The sequence below is a fragment of the Marmota monax genome, unplaced genomic scaffold (genome assembly GCF_021218885.2).
Source record: "Marmota monax isolate L192 unplaced genomic scaffold, Marmota_monax_Labrador192_F-V1.1 WCK01_AAM20220418_F8-fsc00099, whole genome shotgun sequence".
Taxonomy (NCBI): Eukaryota; Metazoa; Chordata; class Mammalia; order Rodentia; family Sciuridae; genus Marmota; species Marmota monax.
The window spans coordinates 5,846,261-5,865,852 of record NW_026692126.1 but is presented as its reverse complement, the minus strand read 5'-3'; the positions used below and the strand labels follow the sequence as shown (position 1 = coordinate 5,865,852).

General features: G+C 36.9%; 1 long non-coding RNA gene across 4 annotated transcripts in view; it reads right to left on the bottom strand.

Annotated features, from left to right (window-relative positions):
* Positions 1 to 11,658: 11,658 nt before the first annotated feature.
* Positions 11,659 to 19,592, bottom strand: part of LOC124106927 (uncharacterized) — a 39,268-nt gene continuing 31,334 nt past the window's right edge. For all 4 annotated transcript variants that reach the window (XR_009228789.1, XR_009228791.1, XR_006856232.2 and 1 more), the window contains one exon: positions 11,659 to 15,274. This is a non-coding gene — a long non-coding RNA (uncharacterized LOC124106927). The remainder of the gene's footprint in view (positions 15,275 to 19,592) is intronic.

Below are 19,592 nucleotides of genomic sequence, written 5' to 3'. Positions count from 1 at the left end.
AAGGATCCATGTGCTGATGAGAAAAAAGTATAACTGCTTGATGTTGGGTGGTATACTCTATATATGTCAATTAAGTCTAGGTTATTAATTGTGTTATTGAGTTCTATAGTTTCCTTATTCAACTTTTGTTTGGAAGATCTGTCCAGTGGCGAGAGAGGTGTGTTGAAGTCTCCCATGATTATGGTGTGGTGGTCTATTAGACTCTTGAACTTGAGAAGAGTTTGTTTGACGAACATAGCTGCACCATTGTTTGGGGCATAAATATTTATGATTGTTATGTCTTGTTGGTGTATGGTTCCCTTAAGCAGTATGTAGTGTCCCTCTTTATCTCTTTTGATTAACTTTGGCTTGAAATCTATTTTATTTGATATGAGTATGGACACGCCTGCTTGTTTCCGAAGTCCATATGAGTGATATGATTTTTCCCAACCTTTCACCTTCAGCCTATGTATGTCTTTTCCTATCAAATGCATCTCCTGTAGGCAGCATATTGTTGGGTCTTGTTTTGTGATCCATTCTACTAGCCTGTGTCTCTTAATTGGTGAGTTTAAGCCATTAACATTTAGGGTTATTATTGAGATATGGGTTGTTCTTCCAGCCATATTTGTTTATTTCTGTTACTAAACATGGTTTGTTTTCCTCTTTGATTATTTTCCCCCCCTTTACTGTCCTACCTCCCACTGTTGGTTTTCATTGTTATTTTCCATTTCCTCTTCCTGTAATGTTTTGCCGAGGATGTTTTGAAGAGATGGTTTTCTAGCTGCAAATTCTTTATACTTTTGTTTATCGTGGAAGGTTTTAATTTCATCTTCCATCCTGAAGCTTATTTTCGCTGGATACACAATTCTTGGTTGGAACCCATTTTCTTTCAGTGTTTGAAATATGTTATTCCAGGATCTTCTAGCTTTCAGAGTCTGTGTTGAAAGATCAGCTGTTATCCTGATTGGCTTACCCCTAAATGTAATTTGCTTCCTTTCTCTTGTAGCTTTTAAAATTCTCTCCTTATTCTGTATGTTGGGCATCTTCATTATAATGTGTCTAGGTGTGGATCTCTTATGATTTTGCACATTCGGCGTCCTGTAGGCTTCTAGGATTTGGGATTCTGTCTCATTCTTCAAGTCTGGGAAGCTTTCTTGTATTATTTCATTGAATAGACTGCTCATTCCTTTGGTTTGGAGCTCTGTACCTTCCTGTATCCCAATGACTCTTAAGTTTGGTCTCTTAATGTTATCCCATATTTCTTGGATGTTCTGCTCATGGTTTCTTAACAGTCTTGCTGAGCTGTCTATGTTCTTTTCCAGTTGAAATACTTTGTCTTCATTATCTGATGTTCTATCTTCTAAGTGTTCTACTCTGCTGGTAGTATTCTCCATTGAGTTTTTAAGTTGGTTTATTGCTTCCTGCATTTCTAGGATTTCTGTTTGTTTGTTTTTTATAACCTCTATCTCCCTGTATAGTTGATCCTTTGCTTCCTGGATTTGTTTGCGTAATTCATTGTCGAAGTGATCTTTCATTGTCTGATTTTGCTGTCTAATGTCTTCCCTGATACTCCAGATCATCTGAAGCATGTATATCCTGAATTCTTTATCTGACATTCCATCTGCTGCAGCTGTTACCTCTTCTAAAGTTGCGTTGACCTGCATTGCTTGTAGTCCTTTCTTTCCTTGTCTTTTCATACTGCTTGCATATCTTTTCTGCAGGCGCGGGCGGCAGCTCTGCTCTCTCCTTATTCCAATTGGGGTGTCGTGGCTACCACGCCGGCAGGTCACTGGGCCTGTTCTGGGCGCTGGCGGCGGCTCTGTTCTGCCCCTACTCCAATTGGGGTGATGAGTGTACCACGCCGGCAGGCCACCGGGCCTGATCCGCTGGTCGGTTGCAGGTTTGCCTACCCTGCAGGCGCGGGTGGCGGCTCTACTCTGCCCCTACTCCAAATGGGGTGACGTGTCTGTCGTACCGGCAGGCCACTGGGCCTGTCCCGCTGGTCGGTCGCAGATCTGCCCACCTTTCGGGCACGGGTGGAGGCTCTGCTCTGCCCCTACTCCAATTGGGGTGTCGTGACTACCCCGCCTGCAGGACGCTGGGCCTGTTCCTTGCCCGGGCAGAGACTCTGCTCTGCCCCTACTCCAATTAGGGTGGTGTGTGTACCACGCCGGCAGGCTCCTGGGCCTGATCTGCCGGTCTGTCGCAGGTCTGCCTACCTTGGAGGCGTGGGTGGCGGATCTGCCCTGCCCCTCCTACCACGCCTGCAGACCCCTGGGCCTGATCTGCAGGTTGGTCACAGGTCTGCTCACCCTGCGGGCACGGGTGGCGGTTCCGCTCTGCCCCCACTCCAATTGGGGTTGCGTGGCCACCACACCTGCAGGGCCTGATCCGGGCATGGGAGAAGGATCTGCTCTGCCCCTACTCCAGTTGGGGTGATGTGTGTACCACACTGGCAGGCCACTGGGCCTGACCCGCCAGTCTGTGACAGGTCTGTTTACCTTGCAAGCGCGGGCGGGGGCTCTGCCCTGCCCCTCCTACCACGCCCATGTACCACTGGGTCGCGGGTCTGCCCACCTTGCGGGTGCGGGTGGTGGCTCCGCTCCGCCCCCTCTCCAGTTGGGGTCACGCGTCACCACGCTGGCGAGCTGCTGGGCCTGCTCCGGGCGCTGGCGGCGGCCCGGCTCATATTTGAAAAGTAGAAAAGCACTGGAAAAAAAATCAGCTTCCTTTTCATGTAGTCAAGGAAAATGCAAGCACGTTGACATAAAAAATTCTTAAAGTCTAGCTGAAAATGTCTTAAGTTTTACCTCATAGAAACCACCCCAGAAGATCTGTCCTCATGCTACAACTGGTACCCAGAAAGACATGCCCTTGCTTCTAGAGCTTCCCCTTTGTAACCAATTTCAAACATACTGCAGAAAATTAACTTCTAAATTCTCATTTTGCTTCACTGACGTTGTTTATATTTTGTAGATAAGCTAGAGAGGACATCATACATCTAGAGTCAACTAAGAATAAAACTTTGTCATTCATTCAATTTTGAGGTAGCAGGGGCAATATCTTCTAGAAGGTTTTGCCCTCAGAGATGGAAACTTGAAGGCCAGCAAGCGTGGAATGTAAATACTGAAGGCAGAATGTCCCCTCTGGTCAGTTGTTCCTTGTTTACTGATGTCTAGGTACTTGATCAGTCTATGTTGCTGATTAACTAGGGTGGGTGAGTCAAACCTGGACCCTTTGAGAAGATTTTAACTATGTTTATTAGAAGTGTCTTGTCCAAAGAGTGAAAATGGAATTCTGTTCTGTTTAGTCCTCTCTTGAAATAGTTCTGCATTTCTGTGTTAGAGATTTTATCTCTGTGGATTTGGTATTAAGTGTATGCACCCACTTCTCTCCTAAAAGTGCTAAGGAGGATTGTCATGCTGAATGCAGCAACCTAAATTTTACAGGAACTCCAGCTGTCTTTAAAGTGACAGAAGCAATTGGCTTATAGGGAGTTCTTTGATACTGCACATTATAAACCTTGGTAGGATTAAAAATCAATGTTACAAACTTTAGTTCAAATAATCTAGGAACAAAGGCATATTATGAATTCAGGAAGTTGAGGAGACTTAAAGAGAGATCCCCACTGGAAGATACCAGGAGTGCATGACAACTGGGGCTAAGTTTTTATAGCCCTCTGATGTTGATCAGCTAGATGTCTCATTGGTAAGAACTTTACCCAAACACCTTTGCTGCTATTTCTACCATCATGTCTCACATCTCTGTGTTCAGAAACTCAATGGTAGATATTGATCTGTTATCATGCTGTTCATTTTCAATGAACATTTTCATTTTCAGGGAAGCTCTTAGCTCTTCCACTAATCTAACTAATCTACCCCATTATCTTCCCTCCTCCCCCAAACTTTTGGAACTCCAACTCCTTAATTAATAAATCCATCTATACCACCACCCTCCTCTCTAAATATTCCTTAAAAAATAACTGACTTTAATTGAAACCTGGTAATCTCCTGAACCTCTTCTTTCCTGCAAAGGAGAGGTGCCTTTTCCTCTCAGACTTTCAAGGTCAGAAGATGGGATAGGTTGGACTTGGATTTTTCAATTGCTTATTCTCCCTTCCCAGCTCTTTGGAAGCTGTGTCTACCATCTCTTCACCAACTATTATGAAGAGTTTAGTCTCTCATCCGCTGCCTTATTTTGGAGCTCTGATGTGGTCATTTTTAGGAATTTCAGTCTCTGCATTAGGGGATCTATTTAATGGATGTTCATTTTTTTTTTTAATCCTACCTTCAAAATGTTTTTTTGGTTTGGGTATAACTCAGTGGTATAGCAGTTTTCTAGCATGCACAAGGCCCTGGGTTCATTCTCTAGCATCTCTCTCTCTCTCTCTCTCTCTCTCTCTCTTTCTGTCTCTCTCTCTGTCACACACACACACACACACACACACACACACACACACACACACATAAAAGGAAGGAAGAAGAAAGGAAGGAAAGAAGGAAGAAAGAATCTCATGCTCTCTTCCACTTCTAACTTCCATAACCAACCTGACCAATTTCTGGGCCTTGTTACCAGGGGCCATTGCTTCCCTTCCAAAACCTCTGATTTCAAGCATTCCATTCTGTGACTAACTGCTCCCTTCTAGTCTGGCTCCCTCACAAAACACTTAAGTAGGTATCAAATCTATGGGACTTTTTGATGGATTCAAATATCTCCCCAAAGTCCACAGGATAAAGGTTTGGTCTTCACAGTGGCACTGTTGGCAGGTGGAAAAGTCTCCAGGAGGTGGGGCCTAGTGGGAGGTCTTCAGGTCATAGGAGCAATGTCCTCGAAGGAGATTGTGGGACCCTAGCCCTCTCCTCATTCTCTTGGCTCCCTGGCCATGAAGTGAGCAGTTTTGCTCTGCCACTCACTTCTACTCTGATGTGTTGCCTCACAGTAGGCCCCAAAGTGAAGGGGGCTACTTGATCATGGATTGGAACCTCCAAAACTGTGAACCAAAATAAAACCTTTCTTTCAATAAATTGATCACCTCCTATAATTTATTATGACAGAAAACTGACTGACACAGATTTTCTGGATACCAAACTAGGACCAAACTCAGAAATGATCTTGGATAATTAAGTATGAAATGGCCTTAATCCTGTTTCTCACAGTCTCTCCCACAAGAAGTCCACTGACCAAGTTTATGTGAGATTGACACTAGTTTGGGGGGAAAATTGTTTCTCATTTTCTGTTTTTTATTTTTTGTTTGTTATTGTTTTTCTTCTTACCTACCAGACCTCCTGAGTGGATAAAACAACAGTGCAAAATGCCAGAGGAAAAATCTGACCACATGTTCTTTATGAATCCATTCTTGTGTTCCTCCTATGTTTTACTTTACCAGATTTAAAATGACTGATATTATAATGGCAATAATATATACATAGAATCATAGATTTTTGTTGTGGTGGTTTCTCTGTAAAAAGAAATTGGAATACATACTAATATAGTAAGAAACTGTTGGAAAGTAATATTTCTTTTTCAGTGCATTAGAGTTATACATAATAGTGAGGTTCATTCTGACATAATCATACATGCATGGAGATATCATTTGTTCTACTTTAGTCTCCCATGCTTCCTCACCCCCTCTACCTCCTTCCTTCACTTATTCCCCTTTCTCTACTGTACTCATCGTCCTTCTATATATTTATAGTTTTTTTTTTAAATTGGTGCTTTATATGTATACATAAAGATGAATTCACTGTGATATAGCATATGTGTACATGGGATAATTTGGTCAATTTTATTCCACAGTTTCTCTTTTCCTGTTCCACCTCTTCCCCCCCACCACTTTTTCTCTTATTTTGTTGTAGCTTTCACATATGAGGGAAAACATTTGACCATTGACTTTCTCAGTCTGGTTTATCTCACTTAACATGATGTTCTCCAGTACCAACCATTTACCAGAAAATGCCATTATTTCCTTCTTCTTTATGGCTGAGTAAATCTCCATTATGTATATATACCACACTTTCTTTATCCATTCATCTATCCAGAGGCATCTGGGCTGGCTCTGTAACTTGGTTAATGCAAATTATGCTGCTCTAAATATTGATGTGCCTGCATCACTACAGTATGTTGAAGTAAGATTTCTTACAATGAGAACTAGTAAAGAATAAAATAATGAATGAATACTTATTGTTTTCATACTTAAAAACAGCAAAACTCTTGACTTTAACATTCATTTTAAGTTTAGAAAAATGAAGTTTCACATCAGTACTTGTCAAAGAACAGGACGATAGGCATTTGAGGTTCTCAGTAGAAGAAAAGTGACAGTTAAAATGGATTCATTATCATTCTGTTTCTATTTGTTCATGTTCTGGTCATTTCTCCTCTCCAAAGATATCCATTTTTATTTTACTTATCGGTGTTACATTTCAATATGCAGAGCAGTCCAGTCAAAAATCAAATTATCATAATACCGATGTATACAAAATGCTGTAACTTGGATTCTTACAAACAAAATATAAATATGATGTGTCACCTGCCAGATACTCATATCAATGTGTACACTCCATGAAGGTGGAGAGTTCAAATTTTTAGGAGTTTTTTTTCAGCTTGAAATGAATGTGAGTAAATATAAATGTAGAAAACTTTGTACAATCTAAGGTGTAACCCAAATGAAGCATCAAAATTTTATATGGCTTATAAAATTCTTAGTGACTAATAATATCATAAGCTACCAAGTTATACTTCCTTCTGTTTATCCATAGGATTAGGTCTAGGAGCATAACATCTGTCAGCTTTATATCATTTTAAGATTGGTAATCTGATTATTTTGTCTTTCATTTCTGTTGGGTGTTTACTTTCAAAGAGCTCATTCAGTTACAAATTATAATGAATCAATTCAAATACTTGTTAATATAAAAGATAACGTAACTGAAAAATACAAGGATAGATTTTGATATGGTGAGATATAGAAGCTCAGTTTCCATTATCAACTCTTCTATTCTTCTTCCATCTCCCTTGGATCACCACACCCTTCCCCTTACTAATCTCTGTGGCTTCATTCATGGTTCTGTTTGGATGGTGGCTGCAAGCAGTTTTAAAGTCCTAAGTTTATATCATTTTAAGGTTGATAAAATGATTGGACTATTCTGTTACTTTTCCTAATAGTTAATAGGAGTTTTAGGATTAATTCTGATTCATAGGACTTTGTCCATATGCTTAATCATAAATCAACCAACGTGGACAAAAGATAAAACATTCTCATGAGAACTAATTAATGCTTGAGCTAGAGGCCTGGATTCAAATTCTCCTTGAATTACATGGAAGACAAAAAAATTTTCAAACAAAAGCTGGAATACAATTATTAAAAAGGAGAGGTTTGACAAAGAGAACAATGTTGTATATATGGAACTCATCAGTATGCAACACCAAAATTGTTAATTTTATACCTGTGCACCCTTATACATCTTGAGAATGTTTGATTCATTGGTCCTACTTTCCTGGGTTCTATATACATGTGAAAACTTCACAATTGCTTAGTACAAGTGTTCCAATCCAATAGTTCTCAATTTCTGTTTTCAAAAGTTCAGTTTCCTATCAAGTAGAAAGATTTTAAGAAGAAGAAGAAAAAGATAGAGAACAGACTGTGCAAATACCCAGTTAGGGCTTTATTGCATAAGAGAAATAGTGGTGTTTGTTGATTGGGTCAAAGTTAAAACAGAGTATTTCTTGAGAAACTTTGAACACCTAATCATTGACTTCTTTTTCTTCCCCACTCTCAAATCCTTGAGAATTTTGTGTAGACAGCATTTCTCCACAAACACCTAATAAAAAGGGGAATAGGAAGCAGAGGTAGGGAATTTTAAATAGATTTCTGAGCTGCAGCCTGGTTTTTATCAAACTCACACTCTGATATTCATTAGCCTGCCTTGATGTCTTTTAGTTTTCATGAACATAAGATAGTGCTTACTTTAATGATTACAGAAAACGGGCTTGGTTTTGAAGCCAATAATAATTTTGAATCATTTAATCTGGATCTCATGTCTTCTTTGAAAACAACTAAAAGATTTGCTCAGTTCAGCCCCTGACTATTTACATGAACCCATGGGTTATGGTCACAAAGAGACCTAGAAATAACACATTGAAGTGAAAAAAATCTTTACGCACAAGAGAGCCCTCCCTTCATGTGGAAGAACAACCTTAGTTATTCTGCTTACACTGTACATTTTCAATGCATAAATGACTGATTTCACAGTCATTATTTGCCTTTACATTGAATGCAAATTTATGTGGCAAATATCCTAGGTATAGTTGATAATTAATGAGACAGAATAATAATTATTCCTTTTAAAGTATGCCTACATGTTATTACAAAATGGCTTAGTCTTGTCTGCTGGCAGATCTTATTTGTTTATATCAAGAAATCAAATACTAAAACTTAGAATTTTAAAAAGAATCCCAGAACCTAGTATATAATTAAGGCATTGAATAGAGTCAGGATATGTTGGTCAAGGTCATATATTTTTAGGAGAGTTTGACTGGGTGCTCCAACAGAGTTATATTCAAGGTATGATCAAAGTGGTAGATTAAGAAAGAGGGAGGATCCAGTTGAGGGTGTCTGAAAAATAATTTGGAGTTAGCCTGCTGGAAAAGAAGATGGGGGAGTCGGAAAGGAAGAGGGTATTCCAGGAAGAAACATCATAAACAAAAGAATTGAGCCACAAAACAGCTGGAGATGCCCTGAGAACCTCTAGCCTGGAAAGGCTACAGACTGACTGTAGGTGGGATGGGCAGCATTGAGGAGCAGTTTAAGATAGTGCTGTAAACAGGTCAGGCCATGGGCCAGGACTCTCGGGAAGCCTCATAGTTCACACCTTAAAGCATTATAGTCCCCTTATAGGGGTTAATAACAAGAGGAATGTGTTAAGTGTACATCTCTGAATGATATGGTCACATCCTCTCACTCCCTTTTGGATGCTTTCTTCTTTCAGACAAAATAAAATTTAACCCTTTAGCTCAGAGTGAATACCTTCTATCCCTCATGATGTTCCCTAAGGCATGGGAGGGTCCCAAGTCTCTATTACTAGAATTTTGTTGTGTTGTGCCTTCTGCCTAGAATCCTTCTTTTCACCAGTCAGATCCACACCCATTTGAAAAGACAACTCAAATGCCATCTTCTCCATAAAGATTTTGTTATTTCCCACCGCTTTTTCATCTTACACCGAGAAAACACATTCTTTTTCAGTCTTGCTAATAAAACACTTTTAAAAAAAAGTCTTCCTCAAGACATTTCTCATGCTCTTTCTTGAATCATGAGTAAGTATATAATAAATAACATATAACACATAGTATGTGCATATTCTGTATTATATATATGTCCATGCATTATACATAATATATGTTTTGAATCCCGTTACTAAATTGTAAGATCCCAGGTAGCAGGAATTGTCTATGCATTGTACCAGTTCTACTTGTAGCATATAGCACAGTGCTTGTACTTGGTGCTTAATTGAGAGGCAGGGCATGTTATCTCGTCCAAGAGATTATAGAGAGAAGTGCTCTGCAGACATTTTGCAGGGTTCTCATCAAGTTGGAAGAACCATTTCATGCTTTCTAGAATGACAGGTGAAATAGGTTAATTCTAAGGCAATTTTCAAGTCACTTTAGAGTAGTGGTCAGAATAAAACTGTGCCTTTTAAACCACTTTTCAAATTGCAGACACTTCAGAGATTACTTTCAAGAAAGTTCTTGCTTGGGTAAAGAATTTATTTGGTCAAATGGAATGAAGAAAACTATATAATGGATCAATGATTTTTGGTAACCGTTACACCTTTGAAAAGGTGAGGTAAATTGAATGTGCTTGTTTCTTGATAATTTGTGAAATTAGACCAACTCAAGTGTCTATACAAATTGAATATACTACACGTTGCCCACATTTTCTTGGATGCTAAAGTTTATAATATATTTTATCTTTGGAGCCTATATGTATATTTCAGTCTCTACTACTGATGCCAAAATTAAAAAAAAAATGATTTGGCAGTACCGCTCAATGGAAAATCCATTCTTGGATATGCTGGGACACAGCAGACACATGGGGCACGTGTGAGTTTAACAGACAGATTTAGTGGGCTGTTTAGCAGCAAAGAGATTAAGAAGTTAAACTCAGTAGTTTCGTAGACGCTGACGTTATTCAACTTCTGGTAAAAAGCATTGCATATGTTAAAAGTCTGGTTCGTTTTTTTAGTCATGTACAGTAATTTAGACACTTTCAGTTCAGCAGTTCTATATAATCAAAACCATATTCTTTGAATACTTGGAAAAATTATCAGAAAAAAGCAAGATCCAATGTATTCTACAGAACAAAACATTTCAATAAATTCTATGAGTTGGAATCTGAGAGACAAAGCATTGGAAATTTGGCAACATTACTTTTATTTATTTATTTTTTATTTTGAAATTAGCTCTAGATGAAATTTTCTTTTTGGGGTAATATTTATTTATTTATTTTTGCATTACCATTTTTAAAAATAGTTAACTGATTTCAGAAAATAAGTGGTTTTTGGATGGCTCTTGGAGACAAATTGTCAAAGTTTTTTATTATCTTGAGGAAATGTCACTAGCCAGCGGACAGGCTGTCAGTTATGGGAAAGTTTTCCAAACCCCACCATTTCCCAACGTCCCTTCCCTTGCTTTTCTTTCCATTGTGTTTTCTAATTAGACTTATTTCATTCTCCTACTCTTTCTGATTTAACTCAGTTTACTCTTGTGCTTTTCCTATCTGGCTTGAGTCAATTATATTTAACTATTATTATATTAGGAATTAATATAATAATATTAAAATTCTGTTGAAAACACTGAAAAGCCAAGTTATTTTGGCATTTCAAAATCTTTTCTTGTATTCGTTCTCTCTCCCTCCCTTTCTATTTCTTCAATTCCTTCTTCTTTCCTTTCTTCCATCTTTTCATGTTTTTAAGGAAATCTGGCAACAGTCTGTAGTTTGATTTCTTTAAGCTTCTAAGTGATTTACTGTACTAAGAAGGTTGTTTTGAAGTCACAAAGACACTTTTGACTTAACCCCAATAAAAGTAATACAAATGAAACATTCACTTTTAAACATTATTTATAGTATATAGTCTGTTTTAATTCCTATAGGACTTTGTGGTTGGAGAAGACCTAAAAGCTTTCATTTAATGTTTGAATGCTTTTATAAAAGATTTTGTTCATTACTACCATTGATTGACAATTTGCCCTATTGCAGAAGATCTTTTATGGGGCTTATAACCTCCATTGAAAGATCTTCCTTATATTGAACTTCAGTTTGTATTCCTATGTGTCTCCTGCCTACTCATCCTACTTTTTCTCTTGCAGTCACTCAGAATAAGCAATACTTTTTGTTCTTTTAAAAATAAGTGAGGCCGGGTATGGTGGCATAGGCCTGTAATACCAGAAACCAGGGAGGCTGAGGCAGGAGGATCACAAATTCAAAGCCAGCCTCTGAAACTTAGTGAGGCACTAAGCAACTCAGTGAGAACTTGTCTCTAAATAAAATACAAAAAAGGGCTGAGAATGTGGTTCAGTGGTTAAGTGTCCCTGAGTCAAATCCTGCAGTACAAAAAAAAAAAAAAAAAAAAAAAAAAAAGTGAGCACTTCAGATATTTTAAAATATCCTAGAAGTGTGCATAAAAACTGTCAAAAGTAACTACTTTTGTGAAGTAAGACAAAGGATGTTGATAAAGGAGAAAACTCTGAAAATTAAGACTAAAGACTAGAATTGCCTACACATTGATATATTACATTTATTTTCAAAGGACATTATTATGTCCTCCATTTATCATTTTTTAAAAAACATAAATACAGTTATTTTTTCAATTTTTTTCTCATATAATAATTATTTTAAAACCATATTTCTTCCTTTTTATTTTCTCTGCTCATATGGTACTCCTCTGTGAAAGGTATTTGAGTGTGGCAACCAGAATGAAACCAAAATGATTGATTTAGTTCATAGTAATTTAAATGTTATATGTGTATAAATCTCTACAGATTTACTCATATTTTAAAAATAGACAATATTTGACATATAGCCCTCATGAGAGCATCTAGTAAAATCCAACCTTAAAAATGCACAGAATAAATTATAAAAGTTACTAAAAGTTGAACAAAAAAAAGGACTTTAGTAGGCAAAAATTCTTAATAATATAGTATTTTCTACACAGAATGAAAATATGATTGTTATTTTTATGTTTTGGGTTTTCTGCCTGTGTCTATTAAATAGAGAAAAAAAATCTAAATCTATATTATTCTCAATATAGTAGAGTTAAAAATGTTTTCAAAGACATTCTTTTTCAAATAAAGTATTTTTTTTTTACTGGTTTTGTAATAAAGTCTACTTTTTTTAGCAGATGCCTGATATTTTAAAATTTTTTGATTTGACTATTTTGTTTGTTTTTCTCTTTAGTTTTGCTAACATATATAAAATGGTAGCATCTGAGATCAGAAAGACTAATATCTTTTAGCCCTTTCAAAAGATTAATGTTTTAGGATGAAATAAAGGCAAATGTAGAGTACTTACAAAGGCAATATCAGACTGTCACAGTCACAAAGGTAAAGAATCTACCACCTCAGCTCAGGTTGGCCAATCACCCTCTTCACAAGGCAGTGACATGGCAGTAAGCAAGGTCTTGGAACTCACACAAGGGTGTTTTATGGCAGGTTGTTGCAAGACAGGACTTTTGTGTTAATTGTTGACTCTGTGAGTCAATTCTGAGTCAGCTCCTGACAAATCTACATGGAATCTAATGAGAAGGCCCCATGGCATGAAATTACCCCAGGAGAGGAAGTTTGTTGATAAAGGAATTCTGAACTTTGAGTTTCAGGTCCAGTTCTAGCACTGACACTAGTTAGCTGGATGCCAGGAACCTCTCTCTCCAGTATCTTCATCTGTAAAATGAGAAGATTAAACTACATCAACAGGAAGCTTTATGTTTCTGAACTTTTGTGATTCTAGGGAATTACTGTGTAAAATCAGAAAGACTACATGTAGCCGGGAAACAAAACAAAATGTGCTATGTTGGTATATCAGCCACCCTCTGAGATCTCAACATTTCTGAAAAGGGATGATAGTCATAGTCATGAGCTGATTTCTTCTCTCTCTAATAGTGTGAAAGTTATGAAGAAGACATAAAACAATTAGAGATCAGCTATACAAACTGTTCAGAACACCAGACCACTGCTGCCTCATATTCACTAATTAAGTATAGTCTATTATAAAATAGCTCATGCTTGCAAAATTTCTCATTCAGTGTCTACAGAAAAAATGTAGGCAGAAGAGTTAAAAAGGATTTGTCTGTAAATATTCAGGATTGGAAATGGATAAAAACAGTTCTTAATGTTCAATAAGTCAATCTGTTTGTTAAAAAAAAAATTGGAAATTGCCAAGGAAGTCAATGTTCAAAATCCATTCAGTATTATGGAACATCGATTCTTAATGGGTTTGTTTTAAAATATGCAGTATTTTCTGTTCAATTAAGCATTTGTACTGATTTGGTTTCACCATTGGGAAGAAAAGTTGTAAATATCAAAGAAGGTGAGATGGAACCAACTGGTACCTCCCTTCACTATGGTTGAAACATAGTGAACTTCCAAATGAAATGCTTTAGAATAGAACTGTTCATACTATAAAATGAGATGGTCCTTACCCTGTTTGCAGAATTCTACTGGATGCAAAATTTTTTTGAAGAACTAAAAATAGTTTCAGATTTTGGTACAGAATTGTTCTTTTTATCTTTGCATTAAAGTTAAAAGCCATTAGCAAGCTAAATTTACTTGATTTCTGAAATATGAGATAATATATTTTATGAAAATTTCTTGTGCAAATCTTGAAAATTGAAGAATTATGCTTATTAAGAAAGAACATTAAAATAAATAGCACATTAAATGAGTGACCCAATTTATAATGACCATGGTTGCATATTGTTGGGGACATTTGCTTGTGATTAAACTTTGTTCTTTCATTCAACCTCTATCTGAGAAGACAAATCTTAATTTTTGGAACATGAACCAAGTTAAAGTAAGATCATAAATAATGCAACTGATTTTTATCATTCTCTGTTATCATGAATTCTTCCCATAATAGAAATTATTCTGAAGTAACAATTGAAGAACTCTGTGTGACTTGGTTTGTATCCTTCCCCACCCTCATGGTTGAAATAAGACTGGTAAATTCATGGGATTAGGCATTCCCACAAGACTGTAAGAGCTTCCTGGCTTTATGCTGGCCAGAAATAACACCAGGGAATGTTTTTATAATAATTCTACTTTTGGGTAAAAACAGGAAAGGGAGAGGCATGTTAAAATTAAATTTTTAATAAGGTGAAGAGAACCAAAAAAAAAAAAAAATGAGAAGTTTCCTTTCAGTTTTGGGAAAATATAAATTGACTTTGATCATTCTTGTTATGGACTTACCTGTTTTCGAATGGAAACATTATCCTGATATGATCTTAAGATGTTATAAAATTGCTGTTCATTTTTTTCCTGAAACTATGCTACCAGGCTAAGGTGACAATATTTAATGCACATCTCTGGCCTACTTATAATATTCACTTTGTTGGAAAGATGCACTCTGCCAACTGACATCAATTCCAAGATCAGATTCAATATTTTTGCATCATGTGGATTTTCCAATATTCTCAATTTTTAATTTTGTTATATTTCTCATCAGTCACAATCAACAGTTATCAAATATGCATTACTCATTGATCACTGCATTTACTATTTCAACATTCTGATTCTAGTGCATTCTAAATGACAGAAAAAGAAAACACCGTTAGTAAATACTACATTATTTCTTAAATTTCGAAGGGGAGAATCTAAATGAATCCTCAGGAGCAGATGACATTTTGCTTTTTTATGCTTTCCTTTTGGGTATCTGTTATCAGACAATAAACATTTTTTTCCTGTATCTGACCATCATGGTATTTCCCTCTTTTCCTTTTGAAAAAACATCAGCTTTCTTCTGACACTCCTGTTATCCTTTCTAACATGGCAATCTTGGGCTAATGGCATAAATCAGTAAATGCTTTTTCTTTAAGGCTTTTCTAATTTGTAATTAGAAAGAAAAGCTAGATTCTTACTGATTACCTACAGGAGTGTGACTCTCCATGGTTACCTGTCACTCAAAGAGCTCCAGCACTGAGGAATGCTAATTAGCCCTGCTAAAGCACCATAATTGAACTGGAGAGAGGATCGCTGAAAGTGCAGGTCTGCCTTCATTCACAACAGCCATGCCATCTGAATGGATGGAGCCATCCTGACAATGTAAAGAAATAAAGGGAGATGGGGAAGAAAAAGAAAAACAATGATATTCCATCTGCCATTTTTTACTCTCAGTTTTAAAATGATTATCAAAGATGTAACCTGGATACCATATAAATACAAAAAAAAATGTTTTCTTTAGCCATAAGAGAATGCGCCGTAGCACCTGTTTGACAATGATCTCCATGGTGGCGAATGCATTGAACTGTATAAAAATGAATCATCTGAAACAAATGGATGTACTGGGACATCAATGCAGATAATCATAGTGATAATAATGCATGCATGTTTTTATAGAAAACAGTATTTTCATTTATTTATTTATTCATTCATTCATTCATTTATATAATTGATCTTGCAGAAATGCTTGGTAAAAGAAAGTTTGGGGCATTATAATGTCCCTGAAACATATGCATATTAAAATTTAGACAACTTAAATGCAAATATAAGGTTTAGTTGAGAAAATCTTGGGCCGTCCCTTACAGTACAAAAGAAAAGATGATTGTGTTCCAAACAGGTTTCATCTTTTCAGCTCAATTCTAGTTATTAACATGGGAAATAAGCTGCAGACAAAATAGGACAGTGTAATGTTTCATATCAGCATAGAATCATGTTTTGGAACTGTAGAGACTGTAATTCTGTCTACCCTGGGGGAAGAGGATGAGGCAGGAAGACTGCAAGTTCCAGGCCAGCCTGAACTTGGTGAGACCCTGTTTCTCAGGATGTAACTTACTAGTAAAGTACTTCTGTGTTCAATTGCCAGTACCACAAAAGAAAAAGAAAATTAAATTTAATTGATTTTGAGAAAGAAGCAATTTGAAAATCAATCAGCCCTCAAAACCAAGAAGAAGAAACCAAGAGAACTCTGTTCTGCAACATGTTCAGACAGCATTTATATAGATAGGAAAGAGAAGTGAGGGCCACAGGCTGCTTTTTGAGTTATAGCTCCAAGTTTGCCTTCTTTGAACATGATCTGATTGGTTGGCTGCCTGTGTGAAGTGTACTGCTATGATTGGCTCAAACCCAGCTAGCTATCACAAAAGCTACACTCCTTACTTTAGACTTGCAGGTATTTTATGTACTAAGTTATTTTGCAGTTAATTATGTTGGGATTCAAAGCACAGAAGTAGCCTCAGGCCATATTTAGTTTAACACTAGAGCTAGGTTACATAGCCTTGGAAATTAAGACTTAGAAAATCTGACAACTAGCCCCAAACTAAAGGATGGGTAAAGCTCATAGTAGAATCCAAGTCCCTGACCCCAAGTTTATCATTTGGGGTATAGAATACTATGGCAATAGATAAAATGTAATTTGATTCTAAGATGAGGGATTGAGCAGTACAAGAGTCACAAAATCAGAGGGCTTTGTTTTGTCCTTTGCTATAATGCAGTATTTGCAATACTTTAAGCAGTGACTGATGCCCCCTATATATGTGTTGAATTACTAAATAAACAGGCACATTTTTATACAATTGGAATGTTTCAAATTACTTTCAAAATTGAAAATACTGAGCCACTCAGGAAGGTAATCCTTACTCTTCTTCTAAATCATCCTTCCTTCCTTTCTTTTCCCTTTTCTTGCTTTTTCATGTTAAGTGTGATTCAGTCTAGAAGTTACATTGGGTGTGGTGACTTTGACAAATGTCTTTTAAAAAATATGCAAATAAAATAAAGGCATCCTGTCCATCTACAACTATAAAAAAAGGAAAAATAGAAAAACAGAGGGGCTGGGGTTGTAGCTCAGTGGTAGAGTGTGAGGCATTGGGTTTGATCATTGACACTACACATACACAAATAAATAAACAAATAAATAGATAAATAGATAAATAAATAAAAATAAAGGTTAAATTTTTTAAAAAATAAAGAATAACAGGGAACCACTGTTATCCTAGCTTCCTTAGCCATGTGTTGTAGTCAACTGCTTCCTCCTTCAGAGAAATTACAACATGCTTAAAAAATGTAGATTGAAAGCCTTATAATATGAGAACAAAGAACCAACACCAAAAAATATGGTCCCAGTAAATAGCTACTCTATTTCAGGTAAACATATTATTTTATATATCTTAAAGCAAACAAATACTTTTGATATTATATGCACGCTTTACAGATGAGGAAACCAAGTTTCAAATGTGGTAAGTAATTTCCTGAAGGCCATAAAGTTAGTAAGTGAAAGACTGATCAGGGAAATCTGATCAGTTTTCCTCCCAAACCTTGTTCTTTCTACAGTACTGTGTCTCATTACTGGTTCCAACTTTGATCCTCTGGTCTCCTCAACATAAATCTTCTCAAATGATAATCATTTTTTTTTTTAAAGAATTCTCATGGAGCTGTGATAATTTGAATCAGACTGTGGGTGACATTACTTGTAGAGTGAGATGCATCCAACTCTTAGGGTGATCAGGGAAGACTTTTTTGAGATAGTTACTTTAGAGTTGAGACCTAAAGGAAGAAAGTGGACCATACAGGCTGCCACCTTGGGAAGAAGAATTCAAATACAAGGAACAAAGTACAAAGACCCCATGAAAGAAGTAAGATTTGTGTGTTTGAAGAACATATAAAAGGGCCAAATACTAAGAACAAATCCAACAGGGCACAGGGACAACAGAAGATGAGGTCAGAAAGACAGATCACTCAGTTTTTGTAAATGAAGGAATTAATTGTATTTCAAGTGTAGTGGCACACATGAAAGACCTAAGCAACCTCATTTTACCCTGAAACTTAACCTCTGACCTACTGCAGTCCTAAAGTCAGGAAATACCACAGAAAGCTCTGTGCAAAGCAAATGGTGATTGCCTAAGATAGGCCAAGATACTGAAATATCTGAAATTCCAGATGGCCCCCACCTAGGTGTGGTGATCAATATCTAAACCAGAAGCCTTGCAGCTTGGCAGTACCCCCCTTGTGACACCCTCATGGTTTAAACCAATCATTTTTAAGTGCGTCAACCCCTTGAACTGACCAATAATCCTTTCCAGATTCTTTCCCACCACTTGATATGCTAATCATGTTTTAGAGTTGTTTTATGATTTCCCTGCGGTGTGTGGGTGTGTGATGATTTGCTAAGAGATGTTATGATGTATGTGAAGTCCCTGCCTTCCCCAAAGAGTGTATAAAACTGCCGCAAACCCTGGGCTGGGGCCTCTCAGCGTCACCAGTTGCTGTGTGCAGAGAGACCCAGTTAGCTCGCAATAAACACCTCTTTGCTGCTTATAGGATCTTGGTCTCTGGTGGTCCTTTGGGGGTTCCGAACTAGAGCATAACACACAAACACAGAGTTTTAATCTTATTTTTTAAATCAGGGATGAGCCATTTATACTTTTAAAAGATCACTAAGAAGATAAAAAATTAGCAAGAGGAATAGCAAGGGATCCCGCTGGGAAATTCTCCCAACAGTGGTGGCCACCTCTGGAGTTTCAGAGGTGGAGAGGGTAGGAAATCACCCATTCAGGATACACATCAGAGGCCAAGCTGACCTGATTTGGGGATGCTGGGAAATGAGTATGAGAGGAAACTGGGACTTAAGGATGTGAGATAATGGTGTCAGCCTCAAAATGGGTGGATGGTAGTGCTATGTACCAGATCATAACTGAGGAAGAAAAAATAATTGAGGACATATTAAGATAGTGCTTTTTGGATAGACAGTTCGATACATATTTTAAAAAGGAATAAAGGAAGGATAGAGATGCTGTTAGGTTTTGGTCATTCAATGAATACTTCTCTGTGACAGTTTGAAAATAGTGATATAACAATGTAGAATGTGGCAACTGTCAAACTAAAAAACAAAAAGCAGACTCATAAAAAATGGCAAAGTATATCAATACCATCATTCAAGAAAATTTATTCATGGAAAGAAAGGTTAAATGATTGGAAAATGTCCTCTCAAGGTCATTTGCGAAGGCTACAGAAGAAAAAAGAAAGAGCAAAGAAAGACTTAAAAATGTGGTAAGTGGGCCATTCACCACACCTCTTCCCACCTGGTTAGTAAGAATTCCTGTCTGTCAAATCTGCATTGTTCATGTGAATGGAATGTGGCAAAGAGACCAACCCTTTTATAATATCCTTAACTCTGTCTTTCACTCTAACATTTGGCTTTTGGTCAAATTACTTACCACAATTGTTGAAAATAATGTTTTGCAGCATCTTCTTTCAATTTGTGTGTGTGTGTGTGTGTTTATGTGCATAAAGGTGTTTTTATTGTCTTCCAGTAGTAGGTTCTATCATTTTTATTAGAGCAGATTGAATTTTAGCTTCTTTAATAAACATGAGTGTCAACACATATAATCTTGATTAATCACCAACAACACCAGAATTTA